This window comes from Pelophylax lessonae, assembly GCF_965119305.1.
Source record: "Pelophylax lessonae genome assembly, chromosome: 2".
Lineage (NCBI taxonomy): Eukaryota > Metazoa > Chordata > Amphibia > Anura > Ranidae > Pelophylax > Pelophylax lessonae.
The window spans coordinates 492,283,243-492,311,046 of NC_138769.1; the positions used below are offsets into that span (position 1 = coordinate 492,283,243).

The following is a 27,804-nucleotide window of genomic DNA, read 5'->3' on the forward strand; positions in this document are numbered from 1 at the left end:
CAAGTGTCCCCAGAGCTTGCAGTTTGCAATAGGGGCATCCAAGCAGGTGCATTCCAAAGCCGCTGCTCTCTGTGTCCATTCAGACACGGAGCCGTGGTTCGGTCACACCTCCCTCTCTCTCCTTATTGGCATACGGGCTGTAATGGACAGCAGCGGGAGCCAATGGATCAGCCAAGGAGGAGAGAGAGTACCCGGAGAGCTGATGCTCTCATGCACATTGCTTGGTCGAGTGGAAGCTCGGGTAAGTATTTGGGGGGGGGAGGGCTGCTGCACACAGGTTTTTTTTTTTTTTTTACCTTCATGCATAGAATGCATAAAGAAAAAAAACCTTCATTCTTTAGAAACACTTAAATGTGCCATTAAACCCAATAAATATCTCTGTGTAAATGTCTTTAAAAGAATGTACTATGACCATTTGCAGATGTTTTGATCCTGCTGTTTCCATCCATTATCCCATTGTCAGTGGCAGTGCTATTGTAGACATTCTTTTGGCTCTTTTGTTGCCACAGGAAAAGGGAAGCTATACATGATTCAGCGGGTTGAACAAATAATTTGAGCCGATTCCCCCATCTACACATTCAATGTCGATAGTGGATTCCTTCCATTGTGCTCATTGTTCAGGAAAAACCGGAGAGGCTGGTTGTACTTGGATTTTGTAGAACCAGCTAGGACTTTGTAGAACCAGCTAGCCCATACATGGAGTAAAATTCAGCCCACCCATGTATGGCCGGCCCAAGTACGCTTTCCCCATCTGCACCTAATTTCTCCTTTTTAAGCTGCCCCACGCAACTCTTTTGTCACTTTTGGGGAGCGGTAGTATTTGTTGGATTGGCCACTCCCTCTTCTCTCCTATCTCTCAGCTGCTGCCTAACAAGCTACGTGAGCCACCTCGCAAGCTTCTGGAATGTAATGTGATTTGGGACAGCTACCAGAGAAAAGGAATCCCCCATAAACCATCTGATTGATTTGCAGCACAATTGACAAGGACAATCGTGTAGGGCAGATTTATCAGAGATGATTGATGTAGGATTCCTCTCCTTTGCTAGCCATCTCATATTACTCATGTTTCCGAGTTGGGGTTTAATCTGGCTGTAATATTTAAAGGAGTTATTATATCAAGGTAAGCAGTGAATTTGTGCTATAACACACAAAATATATATGGTGAAAATACCAAGCTAAATACTTGAAATATACAGTGAATAAAAATAATAATAATAACACCAACAACTTGAATGTGACATACACCCAACCAGGAAGTGTGTAAAGCAAGTTGTGTGCAGAGTTAAAGTTCAATAGTCCCTATAAGGACCCAAAAAATCAACAGTGACAAATAAAAATGTCTAAAGGTCAAAATTGATCTTGACCACAAAAACTGCTGGAAAACTCCTGGGATCAATCCAGTAGTCCGTGTGAGATTCCAAAGTGTTAGATCACTCCTATTGCAAGGAACAGCCACTAGATACACAGACTGCTTACCAGATTGAGGTATATCAAGTGCCTGATTCAAAGGTGTATGCTCCCAGGATCCTCAATAGGATAGACCTCTGGATAAATTCCAACCTCAGACGACAGGAAAAGCTCAACAAACATGGACCACGTGCATGTAAAAAATGATACAAGATCCTATAGCGTAACACTGTATAATTGTTATGGGTGCATATATCACAAATGTACACCCAATGGTGAAATTTACACCTTAAGTGCAATCCACTTAATAAGGAATAAAGTGCTGAAGTGAAAGATAGTGACCTCTACCAATATTACAAGCTGCTTACCAGACATACAAATGAGTATAGCCAAAGGAAGTTGCAAATAACGAAGTATGTGCCAAACTCCAGTCAGAGAAGCGACCAACACCCACATGCACAAGCTGCTTACCAGATGCACACAATTAAGTGCCAGTATCAGATAACACTTTGTTTGAGGGAATTAAAGCCAAAGGAAGGAAATCCCAAGGTGTGCGGAAACTTCAGTCAGGAGCGTGACCACCACCGACATATAAAACTGCTTACCAGATATACTCAGTAATAAGCCAATGTCCAATGCCAGTAAACACAGGATCATAGAATTCAGCAGGTCCTAACATGGAGGAATGCCTCCAAACTATATCTTCAGCAGGCATGAAGTCACAGGTTCATATAAAAAAGAATAAGGTGTAAAACCATAACATCTATTAAAAAAAAAATAAGGGAAGCAACTTACAAACATCAGAAATAGAGCGTTTGTTTGAATGAGCCGCCGGCCGGTCGACTCTTCCGCCTGTCCTCAATCTCGTATTGGTGACGCCAGCACGCCGCGACTGACGTACGTTTCATCAGATATGACGTTTTCAAAGAATGTCACACTATAAGCTGCTGCTTATTTGTACATTAGCATAGCACGGTTATCTTCCAAATTTACTTATATTTTCAGGAGTATCTAAATTATATTGCAGCTCCTACAGCAAGCCTGGCTGCTAGTATATTTTACAAACGCAGGAGTAGCGTACTCCTTAGGATTATTTTTTTTCTCATATTTTCATTGATGGACACAGCTCTTCAATTCTTGACCATAGGGGGTATTTTTTTAGTTTCAATATATTTTTATTTTGTTTTAATAAAGCCATGACAACAATTAGAACAGACTGTCACACATGGCTCAATTGCCAAATATTTATCATAAAGCTGTGACAAACACTTAACAATAACATAGGCCATCAGCAAACAATGCAAGTAAAGAGAAGGTAAGGGGAGAGAAAGGATGAGGTAGGATAGGTGAGTGGAGTAAAGAAGAGGGGGTATTAGGCAAAGGCAGAAGAAGTAAGAGCTAGGCAGGTATGACACTGTAGTATAGAGCAACTAAATAAATACATTCAAATACCTAGCAATAAGTAGGTTAAATTAAATAAGGTTGTGATACGTGCACAGAGCATGGAAGATTTTGCAGTATGAAGTAGTCCATACTAGATGGCAAAACATAATAGGGTACAAGTTTCCCAATGTGAAATTGTCAGTAGGACTAGGGGAGACCATCTAGTGACATCTTTGTCCAGCAGAAGATGGGCTTTGCAAAACATTAGTTAGAGTAAGGCTTGTTCAATCAGGATATGAATAGTGTTTGAGATATCAGAAGAAATGGATTGTTTCCAGTTCCTGGTTGTGGTGAGTTTAGCTGCTATGAATCTGTAAGTCAGGCTAGAGTAAATTTCAGGAGACCAGGAGCCTGTCCCTATTTCCAATAGAGCTATCTTTGGGTCCATACTGATTGGGAGTTTGATGATAGAGGAGGCTAAGGCGAACACCGAGATCCAAAAAGCTGCAATTTTGGGGAAAGTCCACCAAATATGTGGGGCTGAGCCTGTATCCCTGCAGTTCCTCCAGCATTGGGGAGAGTAGTTTGTAGAGATGTTAGCTAGTCTGTCAGGAGTAAGGTACTAGTTATGGAGGAACTTTTAGTAGGATTCCCAATATGATAGGCATCGTGAGTGTTTGCGAGGTAGCCTTGCGACTGTGTGCCACTGGTTATGGTCTGCTGAGAATTGGAAAGTTTGTTCCTAGTATAGCATAGAAAATTTTCTGCATGAAGTTGCCCATTGTAATCAGATTATAGAAAGAAGATAATCCGATTCAGAGAGTTGGGGGAGAATCCATTAGGGATAGGAGTTTTTCCGAAAGATCTGTGGTTGAGAAGGGGAGGACATTTTGGAGTGCATATCTTGCTTGAAGATATTTGAAGAAGGTGGTGGATTTCAATGGGTATTTGGCGTTGAGCTCATGGAAGGAGAATAGTCCATTATTGGAGAACAGTTATGATGTGTTGTGAATTCCAGCTCGGTCCCAATTCGCGAAGGAGGTGCCTGGGATCAGTGTCTAGAGTGATCTTAATGGGAGTAAATGGGAGTGCTCGTTTTGAAGGCCCATGAGAAAGATTAGCTTCTGAGTTCCATACTTTAATAGTTGCTTTGACTGTGCCCAAGAAATATGTTGGAGTGGTTTGTTGGATCCAGAAGGTTTTAAATCGGATTTGGTAGCAGCGGATTCAATTTAAGTCCAGGGTAACCTTAGGGCTGGGTACCACCAGGGCCTGGATTAAGAAATAATAGTAGCTTTGTAATAAGATACAATATTGGGTACCCCCCCATTCCTGCCATTTTTACTGGCATGTGTAAGATCTCTTTTTTGAGGTGTGTTTTCTTGGAGTACCAAATAAAGATATTTGGGAGTAAGGGGTAGCGTCTAGAAAAGATACAGAATATGTGGAAGTAAAAATATTTTTGCTAAGGCTATACGACCTGCCCTTGAGGCTAATCCAGTTTTAAAGATAGCGCAAAGTTTTACTAAAGTATTAAGTGTGGAAAGATTAATAGATTGAATCTTAGAGGCCGGGGAAGTAAGCTATAATAAGGTATCGAGGGGAGCCCACAAAAAAGGAGCTATGTCTGCAATTTGATGTTTGAGTTGTGGTGGGAGACCTATAGACAGAATGTGGGACTTAGAGTGGTTTATTTCCTATAGAGAGTTTAAACCAAAGTGGTCCAGTAAAGTACAATGGGGTGGAAGGGATTGCTTAGGATTTGTAAAAAAAAATCTTCTACAAAGAGTCCCGAGATTAAGGGGTGAGACCTAATGTGTTCCGCAAGTGGCTGTCATTACAAGGAGCGGCAGGGGACAACCCCCCCCCCCCTCCCGCCGCCTTCTGCGGCTCGCCCGGGTCTTCAGTCCCACCGGGAGACCCGGGCATCTTACCTCCACGGCCGTCGAAGAGAAGACCCGATCAAAGCCGCATTCGGCTCTAAACGGGTCTCCATGTAAAAACCCGGAAGTGATGTCATGACATCACTTCTGGGTATTCGGCGCCAGATTAAAAAAAATGACAGCATTCAAAACAGCCAAACTTGGCTGTTGTAAATGCTTTTACCTGCAGAGGGGTTTGGGGTCTTTTAGACCCCCAAATCCGCACACAGCTGTACCTGTGAAAAAAAAATTTAAATGTCCGAAAATATCGGCCGATACCGATATCTGATGACCAAAATATCGATATCGGTATCGGCACTAAAAAACCGATATCGGTCGATCACTAATTGAGAATGCCCTGCAATAATCGGTAGAGAATCCGTCAGGACCTGGAAACCCTTGGAGATGTAGTAACTTTACAACTTTGGTGACTTCCTCTTCAGTGAACGGTGTAGAGAGGTTAAGGAGCTACTCATCATTGAGCGAAGGGAGCTTAACCTTTTCGCTGCCAGTTCGGTCGGACATCGCACGGACCTGACAGCGGGGGTTTCACACAATCCAGTGGAGGCAAACTGACAGGCAGACTCCACACACAGACTCGCACACACCCACTGTTTGGGCGCTGCCCGCCATGCTTTTCAGGCTCTGCTTGCCCATCTGCGGGCCTGGGAGTGAGATGATGGGTGCCAGCCGCTGGAGGAAGAAGGTTTTGTTTGAGGGCTCCCCCCTAGGCCCTGGGTCTATCCTACCAGCCTCTGTGCTGCAGAGCTTCCTTTCTCCCTCCTACCCTGCACCTTCCCCTCCAGACTTTTCCTTCAAAGGGAACATCTCTCGTCTTCTGCCTGGTCGCTTCTTCCTGGTGCTCTGGGAATGCTCTCCTGGACCTTAAACAGTGGGGGCGTTTTTATAGTGTGGCCTCTCCTGAAGAAACATTGTGTACGGCTCACAGCATTTTGCCTACAGGCTGGTTTCAAGTGGTGGGGAGTCCTTGCGGGGGTACCTATTTCTCTGCTACAGTCCCCAGAACAGCTCCCCCTCTCCCAGTGGATCTTCCCTGCTGTGGCCCTCCTCTTGGGACATTTTTGAGCCCGGATTGGGCTCCATCACTATGGGTCCTGCACTCTGCGGACCCCAGGGACACGATAGACAATTCCTTGAACAGTGTGTCCTCTGCCTCTGTTGCTGTGCAAGAAAGGGCTCTGGTGCCTGCACTGATTACCTGTGTAATTGAATCAGTAATTGAAAGGAGCGTGTTAAAAAAAAAAAAAAAAACAGGTGACCCAATAAAGTCATGTCTTAAAAAAAAAAAGAAAATTTAAAGAGACATAAAAAATAAAAAAAATCTGAGAACCCCTACCCCCACATACACACGCACGTATACATATAAAAAACCTATGTTTTTAGGCACCTACGTACAAAAACAACGATTGCGCTACATATGGTACGTATCACCATGCTAGTGAGATTGATAATTTTAGCACCTGAGCTCCTGAGTAGCCCTGAACTGATATGTAGGGACTTTTAAAGCATCGCCTATGTAAAATATAGGGTATTGAAGATTTTTCTATGTTTCATGGGTGCGCACAATTTTAATTCTTGACATGGTGGGTATCTATTAAATCAGTGCAACTACATCTTTTATATTTTACCAAAAATGTAGTACTTATTTGCGTGTGTGCCCTAATAATTTAACTTTAGTGTAATTTATACTGAAGTTTTGCAATTCATAAACTGTTGTGCTAATTTAATGTCACAAATGGAACTACCACATTGTTATTCTCTAGGTTGTCTGCTATTAGAAAACATATCATGTTCAGTGGTTTTAAGTAATCTTTAGGCCAAAATTAATTTTTTAATCATGTAAACAAAAAAAAAAAATGAAAAAAACAATTGCTCCAGCGGGCAGATGCAAAAAAAAACTGATGTAAAAATGGATGAAAAACTGAACACTGATGTAAAAACTCATGTAAGCTGAATTCATTTTTTCTTTGAAAAAAAACGTGACTGAATGGTTGATGCCTGTTAAGTAAAATCCCTTTCTCTAAAATAATTGATGGACACAGCACCCACCCTTCTATTTGAGTTTTTTCTATCCTCTTACACTTTTCTGACTAACCCACTTGTCTATATGCAGAGATGGGGCTTTATACCAGCTAGGACTTCCCATAGGCAGTACTGTTCTTTTCTGCCTAGTGTCCTACTCCTGTTGGTGGTGCTATAAAACCCTATGGTCAAGAACAGAAGAGCTAGGTCGGTCAAAGGGGTTTTTACAGTGAGCATTAAAAATCCTGTTTCTCTTTCATTCATTAATAGACACAGCTCTCCATATTCAGAACCATAGGGTTATATTTCCCCCTACAGGAGTAGGACACTAGGCAGAAAAAAGACTTGGCTATGCCTATGGGCAGTCCTAGGTGGTATACATCCCCCTCTCTGCTATATGCCTTCAGTTTTTTCTGCCTAATCAGGAGTAAGGACCTAGTTCCCTGCCAAGATCTTCGGTCCTGGCAATTTTTTCCTTTTTAAATGGCATTTTTGCGCCGTTTTTTTTCCTGTGAGATCTACAATTATTTGCCAGACTGGGTGAGCGGCTGGAAAGCTAGATCCAGTGGTCCCTCCTAGTCTGGCCAAACAGCATGTGCACACCGGAGCTCCGTGCTGGGTCAGCTGTGACATAGCCCCACTGGACGGCGGCTGGTGTGCGAGTTAAACCACTCGCGAAGTGGCATACGACCGGGTCTTGGCCCAAGTCACAGCGTTCCTCTTGGCTGACAGCTCCCCATTTGATGGTGAAGACGTTCTGTCTGGAGTGGTGCCTGCCTGGTTCCTGGTATGGTGAGAAGCTGTCCCCCCTCTTCCCCTGGATGTGGTTTGGGGTGGACGTGAGCCCCTCCCTGAGACAGTCAGACCTGAGAGTCCCCCCTCCTTAACCCCCAGACTTCCCTTTGTTTGATGGTCCCTGTTGGCCATCTTGGTGTCCACCCCCCTCCCCTCTTAGTGGCTTAGCACAGTGGGTTGGCAGATGGTAGGAGTCTGTACTGCCCTGTACTGATGAGGGGGGGTGGTGGGTATGCCGCCGGCAAACTGACTTTACGGCTGGGAGGGGGGGGGGTGGCCCTGGCCGCTGGTGGTGATACTGTGCCTGGTTCCCCCCTCTGCATGGTAGCTGCTGCCTGGGCTCTCGGGATCCCTCCTAGGTCCCTGGGAGCCTTGTGGATGCCGTGTGTCGCTGACATTTTTCTGCGGTCTGCCCCATTACTTTGGGGGCTGTGGGCATCTATTGGCCAGTGGCCATATTTGTGTAGTCTGGTGGCCATGTTTGGTTGATGAGGCATGCATTATGAGCGGCGGCTATGACAGTGGAGCCTCTGGGAAGCGATTTTAATTGTGGGAGCTCCTCCTTTTCCCCTGGTGTTGACTCCTGTGTTTCTTTTTCCCCTGCACGCTGCATGTGGATACTGGCTATCTCTGGTGCAGACTGGTGTGCTAGTCTGGTAGGGTGGTGAGTCTGGTGGGGTCCCTCCCTCTCTCTGTTGCAGGTTGTGGGGTACTCTGCTCTCAGGTGTCACGGTAATGATACAGGTGTAGGGAGACCCATAACGGTGTTAGACACTTTTTGTGGTGGGTTCCCCCTTTACCTTATGGAGTCTCAGAAGCATGATTTCCCAACTGATCCCCTCTCAGAGGCAGCAGGTCCCTCTGGGTCCCAGCCCTCCATTGATGCACTGACGGCGGTCCTGGAGTCCTTTGTTCCCAGGTGGAGGTGGCCTTTGGGTGTTGGGCTAGAAAAACACATCCCCTACCCTCCCCTGCCTCATCTGTCTCGTCATCAGCGGGGGTGTGTAGCCACGCTCCCTGATCTATTAGATAGTGAGGATGATTCCTCCACACCTGTAGCTGTGCACAGGAAGACCCTGGTTGGCACACTGATTACATCTGTGTGGGAGATTTTAAAATTGGAGGATGCAGCTGAGACTGCGGCGGAGGTGGCTGTCCACTTTGGTACCCACAAGCTGTCTCGCAAGGTAAAAGTGTTTCCTTATACCTCCTATTTTGACAAGTTTGTCTATAAAGATTGGGAGCGCCCAAAGCTCCCCTTTGTGGTTCCTAAACGCTTTGCTGTGAGCTACTCCTTTGAAGAGTCAATTCTCAAGAAGTGGACTGTCCCACCAGTGGACTGAACAAGGCAACCATGATTCTGGTATTGGAATCCTTGGGGCTTTTAAGGATCCGACTGGAAGGCGGAGTCTGTGGCCTGCAATATGTTCACTTTTGCTGGTTTGCACTAAGGCCGGTCCCGGCCATTGCCCTGGTTTCGCAAACGCTGAGTGGACTAAGCTTTTGTGCCTTGATCTAGAGGGTGAGCAGATTCCCCCTGCCTTTGCTGAATTTGCAGACAAGTTGATCCAGGGGCTGCAGTTTGTGTGCGATGCCTTTTTGGACGTGGCTCCCTTGATTTCCAAACTATCTGTTTTGGCAGTGATGCTTAGGCACGTATCGTGGCTTAGGTGTTGGCCTGCAGACCAGACTTCGAAGAAAGGTCTGACTGATTTACCCTTTCAAGGTGATCGCCTATTTGGGGTTACCCTGAATGACATCATTAAGAGTCTCACAAGGAGTGCCTTTCTTCCACAGTCTGGAAAGGGAAAAGAACCTTGTTGCAGACATGGCCATTCTTGATCGGCCCACAAAACATTTTTCATCCCTCTGGGTCCACTTACAAGGGTTCAAAGGCTTTCAAGCCCTCCTCCGGAGGTGGAGGTTCGAAGTGGCCCTTGTTTGGCAAGCCGAGAGCGGGATTCCCTAGACCCGCGGACAAGGCTCCTTCAGCATGAAGGTGCGCCCTCACCCATACCTGGGGAGGGGGGATGTTTTCGCTGGTTTTCGGGCCCGTGGACCTCCTTGGTAAATGACAAATGGGTCCACAAAGTGATAATGTCCGGTTACTAGATAGTTTTGTTCTTGCCCCCCGGGCATATTTTCTTCCAATATACGTCTTTCCACAGACTGATTGCAAGCTCTCTTCATGGCAATCTCTTCATCGGAACAGCTTCAAGGTTTTTATTCTAACTTTATTCTGTTCACGATCACAAAGGAGGGCAAGGTACATCCGATTCTGGACCTCAAGGCCCTGAGCTGCTTTGTGTGGGTACAAAAATTCAGAAAGGTGGTGGCATCCCTACATCAGGGGGATTTTCTTGCCTCTATCAACATCAAGGATGCTTACTCGCAGATTCCAATATGTGCCCGACACCAGCACTCCCTCTATTTTGCTGTAGGAGAGGAGCACTATCAATTCGTGGTGTTACCCTCCGCTCACAGGGTCTTCACAAAAGTGTTACCCCCTGTTCTGGCGTTGCTACATCAGCAGTGGATTGGGGTACTGGGCTACCTGGACGACCTCCTCCTGCAAACTGAGTTCTCTGCTGCCTTGTTTGACAACATGGAGATTACTATATAGACCCTGAAGGAGTTCGGTTGGCTTCTAAATTACCAGATGTCTGCTCTGATTCCATTCAGGAAATTGGATTATCTGTGTGTGACTCTAGAATCAGCCCTCCAAAACTTGCATGCCTCAATTCATCTTGTGCTGTCCAGCAGGTGTCCAATGTCACGGCTTATGTCAATCACCTGGGTGGAACAAAGTGTGTGGTGGCAGCCCTGGAAATAGCCTGCTTTCCTCAGGGGCAGAACGCTTCTTTCCAGTCCTCTCTGCCGTACATGTTCCAGGAGTGGAAAACACCGACAGGCAGATTCTCTGTCGGCAGGCGTTGGACCAAGGGGAGTGGTCCCTTCACCTGCACGTGTTTCTTCATATATGTCTCCTAGGGGTACCCCTGAGGTACAAAAATTGATTCCAGGTGATTGGTGCCTTAAATTGCCATCATCCCAAAAATTCGATGCTAAAAACTAACACTATGCAGTGTTGATCTCCTCTGAGAAAAGGGGGGGGGATTTTTAAGGCAATAACATATGAAAAAACAAAATAAATAAAATATGATAATTTATTGGTTAAAAACAATATATCATGTCATAAATACATAGATATAGCAGGTTCCCTGGCCAATTGTGGAAAACCACGGCAGGCCATGGATCACAAAAACATGTGACATATATCTAAGCCATACAAGAATGAAAATAAACAAAAATGGTGAAACTGTGCAAGAAAGCAAGGGATAAATAGTATCTCTCCCACACCGGGGTGCAACCCTAGGTGAAGGAGAGCATTAATCCAACGCGTTTCGAGAGAATAAACAAACTTTTAGTTCCAATCTTCATCAGGGATTTGTCTATTAGTCCCTTTATTTTCTTACCTAAAGAAGAAAATTCCACAAACAAACACAGAAAGGATATACATTAGAGGCATGAATAGCTTGACCCATCCTGCACCTGTTTCCAAGGTCATGGATGTAAAAAATGAGCGAAAATAAGAATAACATGTAACTATATATATATATGTGTGTATACAGTTGTAAAAAATATATGTATATACCCACCAATGCCTTCTCATGGTAACATACTGTTGTCCTTGCTCGAGGAAGACAAGCTTCAGCAAGAAAAGTAATAATAATAAACTCCCACTAATTTTCAAAAGGAAAAAAGGGGGGGGAGCCTGAATAGCACACAGATAGTCCTGGGCATGAGGTCTGGCACCCATCATATGTCCCTCCAGTAGACTCACGGGGTATGTATCAACAAAAAGATACCCTTTAACATATAGTGCCTGAAAACAAACAAACAAATATATATGTATACATAAATATATTGTTGGGAGCCAAAATTATCACAAAAAATATCACAAAAAACCTATAATGTACACATGGCAGCAGCAATACAGAATGGGTCTAAGACCCAATCAGCCAAAACACAAAGAATTCAAAAAAGAGGTAGGGACACAAAAGGGGGCATATATCGAGCCTATGGACCCCAATGCCTAGCCAAAAGTATGGTAAAAACCCCCCCCCAAAAAAGAGGGGAAAACCAATGCCCAGGGATTACTTACATATAACAAAAAGGAAGGTCGGAATCCTTTGAGGGATGTGGGTTCAACCCACACCATTCCCACTGGAATTGCCGAAAAAGGCTGCTGGGTAACAGATGGACCAAAATCCGTGGCTCCCCAGTAGATGGCTACCTCCCACAACGTGGAGGAGCAAAGGAGTGAGGCACCATGGTGAGCCTTGGCGTCCTATGTTGAAGGAGAGGCGTGGACACGCCCACCCTACACTCCCGCGGGTTCGCGCCACTCGAGAGTGGCCGCGTTCCCGCGTCTAGACCGGAAATGACGTGCTCGGCGCACCGGAAGTGACGAAAACGTCAACATCCGGTTACCGATGGAAGCGAGAACAGAGGACTCAATCACCACCGACACACGATCGAGCGCCGCACGTGGCGGCAGAGAACATCTCCACCCCACCATGCAGCACACCCAAGCCCCCAACCGGAATTAAGCCAAGCATGGGGGCCCACATGTGCCGGACCGGAGGAACAAAAAGTGACGGAAAGCCAGACCACACAACACTGCAAGTCCCAAGGGGGACACAACAATGCATGCAAAGGACAAGGAGCAATCAAAAAAAGGGCGGAACAAAAAATATGCATCAAACATAAATATAAATAAAGCTAGGATCCCACCAAGGAAGATGATGATCTGGTATTAATATAAAAGAAAGCAAAAGGGGGCATAAAAACCCTCCCTACCCCCAAAAGGGGGGACGGAGAAACGGGGAGGGGGGAAAGATGAATGTCCCTAAAAATGTATTCATAAACCACCCACACGCCCATTGTTGACCCCTGATCAAGGTGCCAGATGCTGATGGTATTGCAATAGTAATCCATGCCCCAATGTATCAAAAAAAACATATAAAACAAAATTGGGTAACAATTGTGGTAAAATACCATAAAGTATATCAACTATATACAATTCGCTCTGATGTGAAACATATCAAATGGTAAGGAGGGAGAAAAAAAAAAAAAGGGGAAGAAAAGGGGGGGGGGAAGCTGGAGAGGATTCAATCGGTCTTTCCTGAGCTAAACCCCTGTAGAAAGGGTCTGTAACTTTCGATCTCATTGAGACCCGGACGTTTGGTGGCATTCAGAGTTTGTATCCAACGTGCTTCCCTCTGAAGCAACTGCTTATTCCAATCGCCACCTCTTGGTGGAATGTGGATGCGGTCCAAGATGGTGAAGTTGACAGAGGGCATGCGATATTGGTGATCCCATGCCACATGTCTGCCTAGGGGCAGATATAGGTCACCAATACGCATGCCTGCTAGATGTTTGGTGCAGCGAGCCTGAAACTCCTGCTTGGTCTTGCCAACGTAAAATTAACCGCATCCACACTCCACCAAGTAGACGACCCCCTTGGTCTTACAATTCGCAAAGTGGCGCAATTGGAACCTGTCACCATTGGGGAGGGTAAAGGAACGTCTCCTCTGCACGAAAGGGCAGAAGGAGCAAGAGCCACAGGGAAAGGTGCCCCATGTACGACAGGGGTCGCGTCTGCGGTCCCCCTTGTACTCACTTTGGACCAATTTCTGGCCAATGGACCCAGCTCTGCTATGTGTAATAGAAGGTTTTTTGGAAACATATTTGGATAACAGGGAATCATCTGTTAGGATGTCCCAATGCCTACCAAGAACTTTGAGTATGGTCTCATGTTCTTTTGAATAGCGTGTAATTATGCGAACTGTATGATCTTCCTGTTGTTTTTTAGGCTTGAAAATTAGATCCTTGCGTTCCAGGTCCTTGACCTTATTGAAGGATTTTCGTAAACATGACTTGCTGTACCCTCTTGCTAAAAAGCGCTCAGTCAAAACATCCGCCTCCACCCGGAAGTCGCCAGGGGTCGAACAATTCCGCAAAGCCCTGAGAAATTGGCTGTACGGAATCGACCTCTTCAGCGACTCCGGGTGGAAGCTGGCAGCATGCAGAACGCTATTACCAGCTGTCTTCTTACGGAAGAGCTTGCTGTGCAACAAGCCATTATCTCCCTTAAAAATTGTGACATCCAGAAAGTCAATCTGCTCCTCACTGGCCACCATGGTGAAGAACAGATTAAAAACATTCTGGTTCAAGCAGTCCAAAAAAGTCTTTAAAAGTTCCAGGGAATCATCCCAGACGAGAAAGACGTCGTCTATGTACCTCTGCCACATAAGTATGTGGCAGGTGTACATAGACAAGGCCTCGTCTGAGAAGATCGCCCGCTCCCACTCCCCCAGATACAGGTTGGCATATGTGGGGGCACAACAGGTCCCCATTGCCACCCCCTGTACCTGGAGGTAGTGGGAGCCCTGGAAAACAAAAATATTGTTATTGAGAATGAATTGTAGCATGGAAAGGACAAACTGGTCGAATGCCCAGTTATCCATGCCCTTCTGGGCCAAAATCTTGCTGATGGCTTGTAGACCTAAGTTATGCGGGATACTGTTGTATAAACATTCCACATCAATGGATGCAAGCAAAGCTGATTCGGGAACCTGCACATTCTCCAAAATCTGTAGGAGGTGCAGGGTATCCCTGGTATAAGAGGTTAGGCCAAGGACATATGGACGGAGGTAGGCGTCAATGACTCGACTGACGCCCTCCGAGATGCTACCGTTGCCCGAGATAATCGGCCTCCCTGGTGGGTCGTCCAAGTTTTTATGCACCTTTGGGAGCGCATACATGGTGGGAGTTTTGGGATGGCGAGTACGAGCAAAATCCCAGATCTCTCTGGTGATCGTGCCCGCCATCCCAGCTTCATCCAAAAGGCGACAAAAAGTGTCGTTGGACTTACCCACCAGGGAGGCGGACACCGGGCGGTACCATCTCGGGTCTTGAAGAATCTTGAGGCACATTGAGACGTATCTCTCGTTGTCCATCAGGACAATATTGCCCCCCTTATCGGAGGGCTTGATGGTAATGCTAGTATTGTCCTGAAGGGCCCCGAGAGCCGCCTGCAAGGTAGGACTCAAGTTGTTGGTAGATTTACTGGCTTGTATCGTCTGTAGGTCCTTCGTGACCCGTTTTACAAACAGTGCCAAAGCGGGATTGGAATCGAAGGAGGGAAACTTCGAGGACCCTCTACGGAGACTTGAAAGGGAGGGACCGGTGGAATTAGGGTCTATAGGGCCCGAGGCCCCCAATTCCTCCTCATCCCAGTCCTCCGAACCATTCTCCAAAAGTAGGAGATTTAGGTCCTTGAGGGCCCTGAAGTCCGCTGCCGTAAGTCCCGATTGAACCGTGGGTTCCTGGTTGACAGATTTATCAAACATGGTTTTGAGTAAGAGACGTCTCGCAAATAAATGGATATCCTTGGTAAGTTCAAACTTATCCAAGGACCTGCTCGGGCAAAAGGATAGGCCCAAAGACAGGACTTTCCTTTCCTCCGGTGTCAACACATGGGAGGAAAGGTTGACTATATTCAGTCCTGCGTCAGATTCAGGCTCGGATTCGAGCTCGATCTGAGCATGTAGGGCTCTATTCCCTTCTGGCCGTTGGTTTTGGCCAGAGATCCCTTGCCTAAAAAAGGCCCTTCGTTGTTTTTGGGTTTGGCACCTAAGTCTCTCCCACTCTGCTGACTGGATCTCAAATTTCTTTGTCCTGGAGCACTATTATCGTTCTGACTGTTAGTCTTGGCTAAATTTCCTGATTTATTACCAGAGGGATTTGCTCCCTTTGTGAATTTTTTGCTTTGTTGGGCGTTCTCTTCATTAGTACCTTGTTCTCGGCGCTTAAAGGTTTTACCCTTACGTTTAGTCGTCCGAGAATCGGTAGAAGAGTGCGCTGATGATGAAGAGTATGACTGTGAGTCAGATGAATACTCAGTATCGCCTTGGTGATTAGCTCTTCCGGGATTCAAGAAACGCCGTTTGGGGAATTTGTTACCATTATGCCATTTGTAGGCCTTGCCTTCCCCAAAGGCGTTTTTGTCCCTCCAAAGTTTTTTGTCCTTTTTAAGGAGGACAGTTTTGCCATATTTTTCTAAATGTTTCTTAAGGTTAGTTTCATAAGTCATATAGTCATTATGGCTTTTTAGAGGGGCAAGTTGTACATAAATACTCTTGACCTCCTCGTTAATCTTGGCGATCTGAGTTTCATATTCTCAGGTACCCCTGAGGTGGATCTGTTGGCATCTCAGCTCAACAGAAAGGTACAGAGGTTTGTGGCAAGGTCACAAGATCCTCTGGCGGATGCCACAGATGCTCTGGTAGCCCCATAGGGCCAGTATTTTCTGATATACGTCTTCCCTCCTCTCAAGCTTCTGCCACAGCTTTTGCACAGGATCGAGGCCGAAGGTATTCCGGTCATTCTAGTGGCCCTGGACTGGTCTCGCCGGTCTTGGTCCGCCAACCTGGTGCGATTGGTCACCGAGGTCCCTTGAAAGTCTCAGAGAGAATCTGCTGTCCCAAGGGCCAATCTTCCATCCTGCTTTCCAGTCGCTGGCTTAACAGTCTGGCTGTTGAAAGCCAGGTGCTGAAGGATAGAAGTTTGCCTGGGTCGGTGATTCCGACAATGCTGAAAGCTAGGAAGTCTACCTTCTAGGAAAATGTACCATTGTACATGGAAAGCATACATTTTGTGGTCGATTGGTTTTCACCCTCGTTCTTTTTTGGTGGCTCGTATTTGCCTTCTTCCTTCAACAAAATGTTGAGCAGAAATTGGCCGTTAGTACCATCAAGGGCCAGGTGTCGGCCTTAACGGTCTTCTTTCAGACCTTTTATTCAAGGGGTTCGACATCTGACTCCACCAGTATGGTCTCCTCTACCACCATGGGATTTGAACTTGGTGCCTACAGTTCTCCAGAAGCTTCCTTTTGAAAATGTTCAGGAGATTCTGCTGCTTACACTGTCGAAGAAGGTGGCTTTTTTGACGGCTATCACCTCTGCTCGCAGGGTGTCAAAGCTAGCAGTGTTATCTTGTATACACCCTATCTGGTGATACACAAAGATAAGGGTTTTTTTTCGCCCACGTCTGTTTTTCCTTCCTAAGGTGGTCTCTGACTTCCATTTAACCGCTTGCTGACTGCCCGCCACAGATATACTGTAGCAGGCTGGCTCGGCTGCGTGAACCACCGTACCGGTCCAGCGTTTGGCAGGAGTGCTCCCGGGGGCGCGTGCCTGCCCCCATTAGGAAGCGGGTAAGCTGATCAATGGATCCGGGGGCACCAAATGCCGCTGGGCACCTGCAAACGGGCCACGCTGAGAGAGAACCAACGGTCTGCTGTTGTACACACAGCAGACCGTTGTTCTCTCTGGAATGAACACAAGAGAGCCTGTGATCCTCCTATTTAGGACCACAGGTCTCTGTGTTGATTGCAGAAGTCCCTCCCCCATACAGTTAGAAATCACTCCCCTAGGCTCACACTTGACCCTTTCATCACCCCTTCCCTGCCAGTGTCATTATTAAAGTAACAGTGCATATTTTTAGCACCGATTTACTGTAGTAATGTCACTAATCCCCTCCAAAAGTGTCAATGTCAGGGGTCCAATCTGTCCACCCCAATGTCGCAGTCCGCTAAAAATCGCAGATCGTCGCCATTACTAGTAAAAAATAAATAAATAAAAATGACATAAATCTTTCTCAAATCGCCTTTCAGGACAGCACCTGGAGAGAGCGCAGCTCCACCCATAATTACAGGAGACACTGCAAGTTTAAAAGCTCCTCCTCTTCCACCATGCCTCAGTTTTTGTGTTTCCTCCGCCATGGTGGAGGCACTGCATGGAATCTACGTTATGGGGCTACGCTCTCTCCAGGTGGAGTCAGGGTGGACTTACCCCTAGTCTTTTTTGGCTATCCGTAGTGACCATCCCAGCACCCCTCCCTGATTGCAAAGGGGTTGTTCCGGAGCGGCCGTCCTTTCTGGCTCAGGGGAGTGGAGCCTCGCGCCGGGGGTCCGCTTGGTTTGAGCTGGCAGGCAGCTCAGGCGGGGAGTTTTGTTTTGATCTCTCCCCGCATGTCGGCCAAGGCTGACGGGGGACATCAGGTTAGGTAGGCGGGACTTCCGGCCGGGGCGTGGTGGCTTTGGTTCCAGCCACCAAGATCGCAGAGGATGGCGGCGCGTCAGAGGTCGGTGATTCCACTTCCGGTCTTCAGAGGAGGACGCGGGGAGCAGAGTTTAAATCGCCTTCTGGCCTGGAGGGTCTGCCCTGTTCTGTTGCACACTCTGCAGGATGGAAGACAGACCAGCAGCATCGGCGGAAGCAGGCGCCGTCAGCACCGGCCCAGCCCAGGTAAGTGAGGTACAGTGGTGCCTCTTTTTCTCTACTATTGGGCTTATGGATCTGTTTATTGTACCTCCTTTCGGAGCCTGCCCTGCTGTACTGGGGTGTATGTTCTCAGTTTTGCAGGTTTCTTCCTGTCTGGGAGTCTGTTATTGTTGGCTTTGTGGGGTCACGTTTTCTGGCATTTGTCACTGTTGGTTTAGTGTTATTTAGGTTAGGTAGCTGATGGGTGGTTTTTTCTTTCTAGGTTAAAGCCAGGACTTGAGCAGGAGCAAGGAAGTGCCCTTCTTGCAAAAATCCCCTTAAGGATTCCTGGCCTAAGCCACTTTGCAAAACCTGTATTGCGGATTTACTTAAAGAAGAAACAGCTCAGCAGAATAGTGATCTTTTTGCCTCTGTTAAAGAGCTTACGGACACTTTGACCTCTGTCCGCTCCCTTTTGTCCAAGGGATCAGGTTCCCAGACCGATTCCCAGCAGAATGTATGGGCAACTTCCCAAGCATTCACCTCTAAGTTGGCAGAGGCCTGTGACTCAGAGGAAGAAGGAGCAAGTACTTTACTCTCCCTGTACTCATTGTGATGAAGAGAAGGAGGAGGAAGAAACGGCTAGGGCATCTAGATATAAGCTGTCATTGGAAGAAGTGGATGAGTTGCTGAAGGCAGTTTATACTACCCTGGAAATCCCGAAGGAAAAGGTACAGATGTCCGTACACGACAGAATGTACCAGGGCTTAGATCAGCTCAAGCATAGGGTCTTCCCTGTCCACAAGGTTCTTACGGATTCAATTAAAAATGAATGGAAGGATCCTGAGAGGGCCCCCTTTTCCCCATATCCCTGAAGAGAAGGTTTCCTTTTGAGGAGGATGAAGCACATCTCTGGAATAAGAAGCCTAAGGTTGACGCTGCTTTTTCCCAGGTATCTCGCCACACAGATCTGGCGTTTGAGGATATGGGGGTACTGAAGGATGCTATGGACAAAAGGGCAGACTCCCTCCTTAAGAAGGCCTGGGATTCCACTACATCCAGCCTTAGGCCGACCATAGCTTCCACTGTGGTAGCCAGAAACTTGGAATGCTGGCTTGAACAGCTCAAGGGGCATGTGGAGGCTGGAACAGCTAGGAAAGACCTTCTTGAATCCTTTCCCCTGCTCCTTAAGGCTATTAAGTACATGGCTGACGCATCAGCTGAATCAATTAAGATGTCCGCCAGATCGTCGGCTCTGGTGAACGCTGCTAGGCGTGCGATTTGGCTGAAGACTTGGTCTGGTGACTCGGCCTCTAAAGTCAGACTTTGTGGTTTGCCTTTTTCAGGAGATCTGCTCTTTGGACCAGATTTGGAGGCTATTCTGGATAGAACGGCGGATAAAGGCCTTTCCTCCAAAAAAGAAACCACCTCCCAAGAAGAATTTTCGTCCTATTCCGCAAGCCCAGAGAACTAGGGATCAGGACCAGAGATCAAGATGGTCCTCACAGAGAGGAAGAGGCGGAATACTGTTCAAACCACTTGAGCAGTCTGCAAAAAGCAAGTGACATTCTTCTCCCAGTGGGAGGAAGATAGTTGTGGTTCCTCCCACGGTGGGAAGAAGTATCCTCAAGTCCCTTTGTGAGGAACATTGTGGCTCAGGGATACAACCTAGAATTTTCAAGAACCCCTCCAAGCAGGTTTTTGGTTACTCCCCTTCCAAGGGACCGGGAGAGAGCTTCTGCAATGATGTCTCTATTAGAAGAGCTGATTCTTCAGGAGGTTCTCATTCAAGTTCCCAGGGGTCAGGAGGGTCGGGGGTTCTATTCTCACATCTTTTTGGTGAAGAAGCCCTCCGGAAAGTATCATTTGATTCTAAATCTGAAGATTTTGAACAGGTCAATCCGATACAAACATTTCAGGATGGACACTATTTACTCTGTAACCAAGCTTCTGTCCCCAGGCTGCTTCATGGCTTTGTTGGATCTAAGGGACGCCTATCTACATGTCCCAATAAATCTATCCTGTCAGAAGTTTTGGAGGTTGGCGGTCAATCTGGGGGATTCGGTCTGGCATCTCCAGTTCAGGGTTCTTCCCTTCGGCCTTTCTTCTTCTCCCAGGGTGTTCACCAAGGTGATGGCAGAAGCCCTGGAGCCTCTGAGGCTGAGGGGGATCTCCATTGTCCCATATCTAGATGATCTGATTTTTTCGGATTCCAACAGTCAGTGTTTGGTGCACCTTCAGGAGACCCGAGTCCATCTCGAGAGCCTGGGATGGCTTCTGAATCTGGAGAAGTCCAATCTGGTTCCATCCCAGCGGATAAGGTTTTTGGGATACATGTTTGACTCAGTCCTTCAAAGAGTTTTTCTGCCTCAAGAGAAAAATTCAAAGGTCCAGGCGGCAGTCGCTCGGATGCAGACCAATGTCTAGGCGTCAGTACGATCCGCTATGGCTGCTCTGGGCTTACTCACCGCATCCATCCCACTTGTTCAGTGGGCAAGGTCTCATTCCCGTCTCTTTCAGAGGGATATCCTGCGGAAGTGGTCACATCTAGAATTGCTGGAAAAACCCATCAGGATTGCCAAAAGAGCAAAAAGAGCTCTTTGGTGGTGGAGAGATGCCAGGAATCTGGAGAAGGGTCTGATGTGGTCTTTTCCCCAAAACAAATGTCTGACCACAGACTCCAGTGCCTGGGGATGGGGAGCCCATCTAGACGGTCGGACGGTGCAAGGGACATGGTCCAAGTCGGAAGCCAGAAGGTCATCCAACTGGAGGGAATTGAGTGCTATCTTTTTAGGTCTCCGGGCGTTTCAGCATGTTCAGGGGTTAACATGTTCAGATTCTTTCGGACAACATAACAGCAGTGGCTTATGTTTCAAAACAAGGGGGAACAAGGAGCAGAAATCTCTCAGATTTGGCGATGGAGCTGCTTTCCTGGGCAGAGCAAAACGTGGCCTCTCTAACAGCGATTCATCTAAAAAGGTCACAGAATCTCCTGGCAGATTTTCTAAGCAGAAGAAAAGTGGTGGAGGCAGAATGGAGTCTGAATCAGGAGGTTTTTTCGATGATTACAGAAGTTTGGGGGTTTCCTCACATCGATCTGTTCGCCAGCCAACAAAACGCCAAGGTTATGAGATTCTTTTCCCTTCCAGGGAGGATCAGGCATGGGGTTTGGACGCTCTTGCTCATCATTGGGACTTCCCCCTGTGTTATGCATTTCCTCCCTTCCAACTAATACCACTGGTTCTCAGGAAGTTCAAGGAAGAGGCCACAGATTTCATTCTGATCACGCCCTTTTGGCCAAAAAGGCCTTGGTTTGCTCTACTTCTAAATCTGGCTTCAGAACCACCTTGGAAGCTTACGTCCAGAAAGGATCTTCTGACACAGGGGGCCCTGAACCATCCGGAATCAGATCGACTTCAGTTGACGGCGTGGTTTCTGAGGAAGATCTCTTAAGGGCCAGGGGTCTTTCTGAGAAGCTCATTGCTACCCTTCTCTCCAGTAGAAAGAAGGTAACCAGGGCCATTTATATGAAGGTTTGGAAAAAATATAATTCTTGGTGTTCCATTAAGAAATATGAAGTTTGAATTTAATTTCAGTGATGGAATTTCTCCATGAAGGAATGGAAATGGGCCTGGCAGCCAGCACCCTTAAAACCCAAGTGGCGGCTCTTTCAGTTTTTTTTGAGAGAACATTATCTCAAGAGACTTTAATTATAAGATTTTTTAGGGCCTTAGCCTGCAACAGGCCAGTAGCCCTCAAGGTGTTCCCTAAATGGGATCGATCCATTGTATTACAGGGATTAACTAAATTTCCATTTGAACCTTTGGAAGAAGTTCCTTTGAAGAGTTTAGTACTTAAGACAATCTTTTTGATAGCTATTACCTCGGCCAGAAGAATTAGTGAGATTCGTGCCCTTTCAGTTGCGGGTCCTTTTTTGTCTGTTTTTTCGGATCGTGTAGTGCTCCGTACAGATCCAGCTTTTCTTCCAAAGGTTGTCTCCAATTTTCATCGTACCCAGGAAATCGTGCTCCCAACCTTCTCCTCAACTCCTTTTAACACTCAGGAGGAGTCTTGCCATACGCTGGATGTAAGAAGATATCTCCTTCGTTTTCTTCTTGTAACCAATGAATTCAGGAAAACAAAGGCTTTATTTGTTCTTTTTTCAGGTTCTCGTAAGGGAGAAAGAGCATCCAAGAGCACTCTAGGAAGGTGGCTTAGATGGGCTATTGAGCAAGCTTATATGGCCCAGGGGGAGGAACCTCCAGAAGGTATTGTGGCACATTCCACGAGGTCAGTGGCAACCTCATGGGCCGAAAGAGCTGGTGCTTCGCCAGAACAGATATGCAAAGCAGCTACCTGGTCTAGTTTCTCATCCTTCCTTAGACACTACAGGTTGGACCTGTTGTCAGCTACGGATCAGGTCTTCGGCAGAAAGGTTCTGCGGGCAGTGGTCCCACCCTAAGTGTAAGTTACTCGCTTATCTTCTCCAGGTGCTGTCTTGAAAGGCGATTTGAGAAAACCTTATTTAGACTTACTGGTGACGGTATTTCTAAGAGCCTTTCAGGACAGCAGCAACTACCTTCCCTGGTTCTTTTTTCGTATTATTATGTTTGTAATTTTTAACCTATGGTGGTTGTTGTATTTCATTATGTTTTCCAGCATGTCGGAGGATACCCTATAACTGAGGCATGGTGGAAGAGGAGGAGCTTTTAAACTTGCAGTGTTTCCTGTAATTATGGGTGGAGCTGCGCTCTCTCCAGGTGCTGTCCTGAAAGGCTCTTAGAAATACCGTCACCGGTAAGTCTAAGGTTTTCCCCTAGTTTGTAGACATGATAACTTTTGCGCAAACCAATCAAAATACGCCTATTGGGATTTTTTTTACCAAAAATATGTAGCAGAATACAAGTTGCCCTAAAAGGATGAAAAAATTTGATTTTTCAATTTTTTTGGGGGGGGAATGTTATATAGCAGAAAGTGAAAAATATAGTTTTTTTTTTTTTTTCAGAATTGTTGCTCTTTTTTTTTTTTTTTTTTTAATGCAAAAAATAAAAAATCGCAGAAGTGATCAAATGCCACCAAAAGAAAGCTCTATTTGTGGGAAAAAAGACATCAATTTTACTAGAGTAGTGCAGACTTTCTAAGCATCTAAACACTGCCTGTAGCCTCCGGGAATCGACGTGATGACGTGCAGGCTCCTCCCCTGTACGGGTTGCGTCATAGACTTCGTCAGATGCTTAGAAAGTCCGCACTACTCTAAGTGCTTGAAAGTGTAAGTGTATTTTCATCTTTTATGTATAAATAAATAGCCTTATAAATCAGAGAGCACTAGATCTCTCTTTATTTCCACACCGGATGCCTTATATTCCCGGAGAGAGTATCTGAAGGCTGTGATAGGAAGGCGGACCAAGCAACTGTGATTATCCCAGAGTGTATTTTCACTCTCGGGAGTCTATCTCTAAGGTGAGCTGCTAGTCTTTCACTAGTCACCAGGAGCACTTGGAGTGAAGCATGCAGCACCTTTGATCACGTTCATGGATGAAGATTGTTTTTCAGTTATTACTGTGTCACTTTTTTCACTGCGAATTGGGACTATTATTATAATAACGGTTTACGTTTTGATTTTATCACTTGGCATCACAGTCTATGGATTGATTTAGATTGATTGTGATAAGATTTGGTCACATAACATATTCATATTTATATTTTTATCTGTAAGGATTGATTTATTCACTTGGCGCAGCAATATTATTTATTTAATGTAGCCCTATGGTTCAGAATATGGAGAGCTGTGTCTTTTTTGTGCAAAACCTAATGTAGCACTGCCCCCTTGAGGGCTGCTGGTTTTTCACACTTTTGGATTCCCCTTGGTTACCCGTAGCAACTGCATGCAGAATCTTAATACTTTACTCTCTTGGCTCAGTCAATGAACAGCCTTAGGGGTTGTTGTTTTTGTTTTATTTGATATTGGGATGGGAGAAGGGATGAGTGGGATACTCCCAACACTTGAACTATTCACAATACTGAGGACTTCTATCTGAGAATGCGGCCAGGCCACAGCTTCATCCTGCCACTAGATGAATCTGAGATAATGTTCCTTTTAGTATTTATCTTCAGGGCACACACCTAGTACCCACTTTTTTATCCACCAGCTGACACTGATTACTCCGGAGTGGCCCCCTTCCTGGTCAGGCCCTTAGGCACGATCCTCTGTACTCACGATACTGCTTTCCAGGTTCTCCAGTGCTTCAACTCCTTCAGTCAGCTCTCCTGGATCTCTGGGTTCAACTTCACACCTCTGGCTCAACAGGCCGACCGCCTCTGACCATACTCCAACCACTGCAGAAAAGGAGGCAGCCGCCACCCCCCTTCGGGGACTCTGCTCACCAGCCAAAGACCTTGAGAACATGTGCCCCTTGGCTTTTTATACTTCACCCCACAATGCACCGAGACAGCAGTCTGTGCCAATCCCGGGGGCTGTATAAAAGTCTGTGTACTCATTGGCCAGGTTTCCTCCACTATCCAATGTGCCTCCCCATTGAATCAGTGGGGACACTCCCTCAGACCACATGAATCACACACTGAGCACATTGAGCAGACCCAACTCACAGATCTTGCTCCCTGTTAAGCGGAGAGAAATCTAGAATTTACCTGCTGTTCCTCTGATAGGTGATAGGCAGACAGAGCCAAAAACTATACTCACTCTCTAGCACCTATCTAGGAGGGTGCTACAATATACATTCATGCAACACAGGTGACTGCAACAGCACTTTGGTGTGCAGAGCAAGTAGATTGTGTCACTTGACTGCAGGATTAAGCAGTAGGTAAAAGGTATTTATTCTACATGTTACAATGTGATCCATAAACTGTTGACTTTATTGTCCTCTTCCCAGATGAAGAAAATCTAAAATAGGGTAATTGGATTTAAGGATAATTTAGTTTAAAGTAAACTTTATAGGGAGACCACTATTAACACATCATCCTTGTCCTCTGTGGTAGAGCTGGCCTGTATATGAAAACTCTTGATTAAGTAATCCCTACGCTGCTGTATGTAATGACATCCATATTTGTCAGTATGTCATGATTTGGAAGTATGTTCCTATTACTTAGTCACCTGGGCTTAAACTGGTGCTCATTTCTGCTTAGTCATCAGCAGTCAAATAGAGACTCTGTATGATTAGACCCCAGTAGGTGGCAAAATGCATCAGAGGAAAGGCCCATGTGGAGTTTCTCTTGCTGCTTTTGTAATAAAGCTACTCATGCGAAAGAGGAAGCAATTTCATAAAACTAGAATATCATCAAAAAGTTTTTCAGTAATTCAATTCAAAAAGTGAAACTCATATATTTTAAATGGATGTGTTACACCCAGAGTGCTATATTTCAAGCATTTCTTTCTTTAATTTTGATGATTATGGCTCACAGCTAGTGAAAACCCCAAAATTCAGTATCTCAGAAAATTTGAATATTACATAAGACCAATAAAAGGATTTTTGATACAAAAATGTTGGCTTACTGAAAAGTATGTCCATGTACAATATAGTATGCGCTCAAAACTTGGTCGGGGCTCCTTTTGCATGAATTACTACATCAATGTGGCGTAGTAGGGAGGCAATAAGCCTGTGGCACTGGTGAGGTGCTATGGAAGACCAGGTTTCCTTGATTGTGGCTTTCAACTTATCTGCATTGCTGGGTCTCGTGTCTCTTATCTTCATCTTGACAATACCCCACAGATTCTCTATAGGGTTTAGGTCAGGCGAGTTTGCTGGCCAATCCAGCACAGTTATACCATGATGATTAAACCAGGTATTAGTACTTTTTACAGTGTAGGCAGGTGCCAAGGCCTGCTGGAAAACGAAATATGAAAGCTGGTCAGTAGAGGGAAGCATGAAGTGCTCTAGAATTTCCTGGTAGAGGGCTGCGCTGACTTTGGACTTGATAAAACGCAGTGGACCCACACCAGCAGATGACATGGCTCCCCAAATTATTACAGATTGTGGAAAAGTTTGCATCTCATTTGGAAATCAAGGTCCCAGAGTCTGCAGGAAGAGTGGCAACCACATAATCCAAGTTGCATCAGGTCCAGTGGGAAGTCTCCACAGTCAGTGATGATTTGGGGAGCCATATCATCTGCTGGTTTTGGCCCTAATTCGAATATTGGGAGATGCACCTTTTAAATGGCTGTACAGTTAATGGGAAATCTTACTTCTTTAATGCCAGTCAGCAAAGATCTATTTTCGTACATTCAACCTTTTCTGTGCATACTGTGTGGTATTTTTCCTGTATATGAGACCTTATGAAACTATGCAAATGTGCAGGTTTAAGAAGTTGGGCTAATGAATAAGAGTGTACGAGGGCCGTACTTTGGAAGAAAGGCCTTGAGAACAGTGGCTATACTGTATAGTATGACAATAATTTAAAAAATAGTTGAAAAACACTTGTCTATATACAGTGTATGAAATGCTTTTCAGACGTTAAAAATATTACTTCTCCAAAGAGAAAAGAAATGCCTGCAATTTATTATTGAAATTATTTGGCTGTGCATCATTAACTCTCTGACTGCAGCTGCTGACAAGTTCCTTATAAAGTACAGATTTGCTTAGGTCTTTACATTCTTTAGCTATGAAAGTAAACCTATTTGTTTATGTTGCATCACAAAAATTACAAATCAAAGCCTGGCAATTCTAATAATAAGATAAATGGCACAAGTTAGAGATTAGTCTTTCATTCTTCCGCCTGTGGCATTTGAAGAGGGGTCTGGAGTGGGAGGTGGCGTCTAATTTATGATTTTGTACTACAAGCAAACTGTTGGTTGGGGAAACATTAGTTAGGCATATTAAAGCATGTTTTAGATGTATTTGATGGAGTTTCATTATTGTTTCCCAGCTGTTAATTGCCTCATCAAGATGCAAAGCAGTTCATCAGAGAAATGCCTACAAAACAGGAACATTAATAATAAGTTTGTTTTATCACTGTTTTTGTGTATTTTATGGATAATCTAGAGGAGATTGCTGTTCTACAAACTTCTTCAAAAGTCACATGCGTAACTAGTCACATGGGTAATTATTAGACAACTTGACTCTTTGGCATATCAAACTTTTCTGAAAATAAAACTAAAATCTATAACTCCTTCATTATTGGAGCATTGTATATTCATGTGGCTTTGGGATTTCAAGAGTAGTCTGCTTGTTGATATACAAGGCTAAATCTACAGTCCCTGTCCCTAATGTAAGGACTGACTCAAACTGCCAAGCTCCCCTTACTTGATTCTCCCTTCAATGTTAATTTCTGTTTCAGTGCTTTCAGAGTGTGTGTACTATGTGGTGCCTTTAAAGCATGTAGGTTGTTCCTTAATGCAATTTCTGTGTATTCAAGCAATCCCTAGATCCCTGGTGCACACTAATCACAGTGCCTGGTCCACTATTCAAACAGGATTTAAGTTCCACCTATCTTGAAAATAAAGTTCTACCCCCATCATTCAGCCTATTGTTCAAACAACAAGTGTGCTGGCAGCTGAGCCTCTTGCATCTGACTATTGTATAGACAGTTATACGTTGGCCCTCTATATTGTGTGCATAGGATCCCTTGACTCCCTGGGCATTGGTACTACAAATGTATTTGAAGGTTAGCAAGTGTACTTACAGGGGCAACAAGGTGTTGAACTTATAGGTTCACTTTAAAGACAATGCAGCTGGAAGAGAGAGCCATCCTGATATGTTTTTTAAAATGGTTACTAAGAGAGACAGTGCTAGGAACTTCTGTAGAGAGATCATTTAAATTTAGCCCTCAGGAAATATAAGAACCTGAACGATTACAGTACTTCTAAATAAATTCTTACCTAGTATTTAATATATCTCCATAGCATTCCTTATATGATATTCTGATCTACAGTTTATGAATGCTTTGTTGAAGCACATCCTAAAACTGTA

General features: G+C 45.4%; 1 protein-coding gene across 3 annotated transcripts in view; it reads left to right on the top strand.

The window, feature by feature from the left end:
* Nucleotides 1–27,804, top strand: part of UGGT2 (UDP-glucose glycoprotein glucosyltransferase 2) — a gene marked incomplete at its 5' end in the record, with an annotated part of 753,177 nt that overhangs the window by 321,491 nt on the left and 403,882 nt on the right. The window lies entirely within an intron of this gene.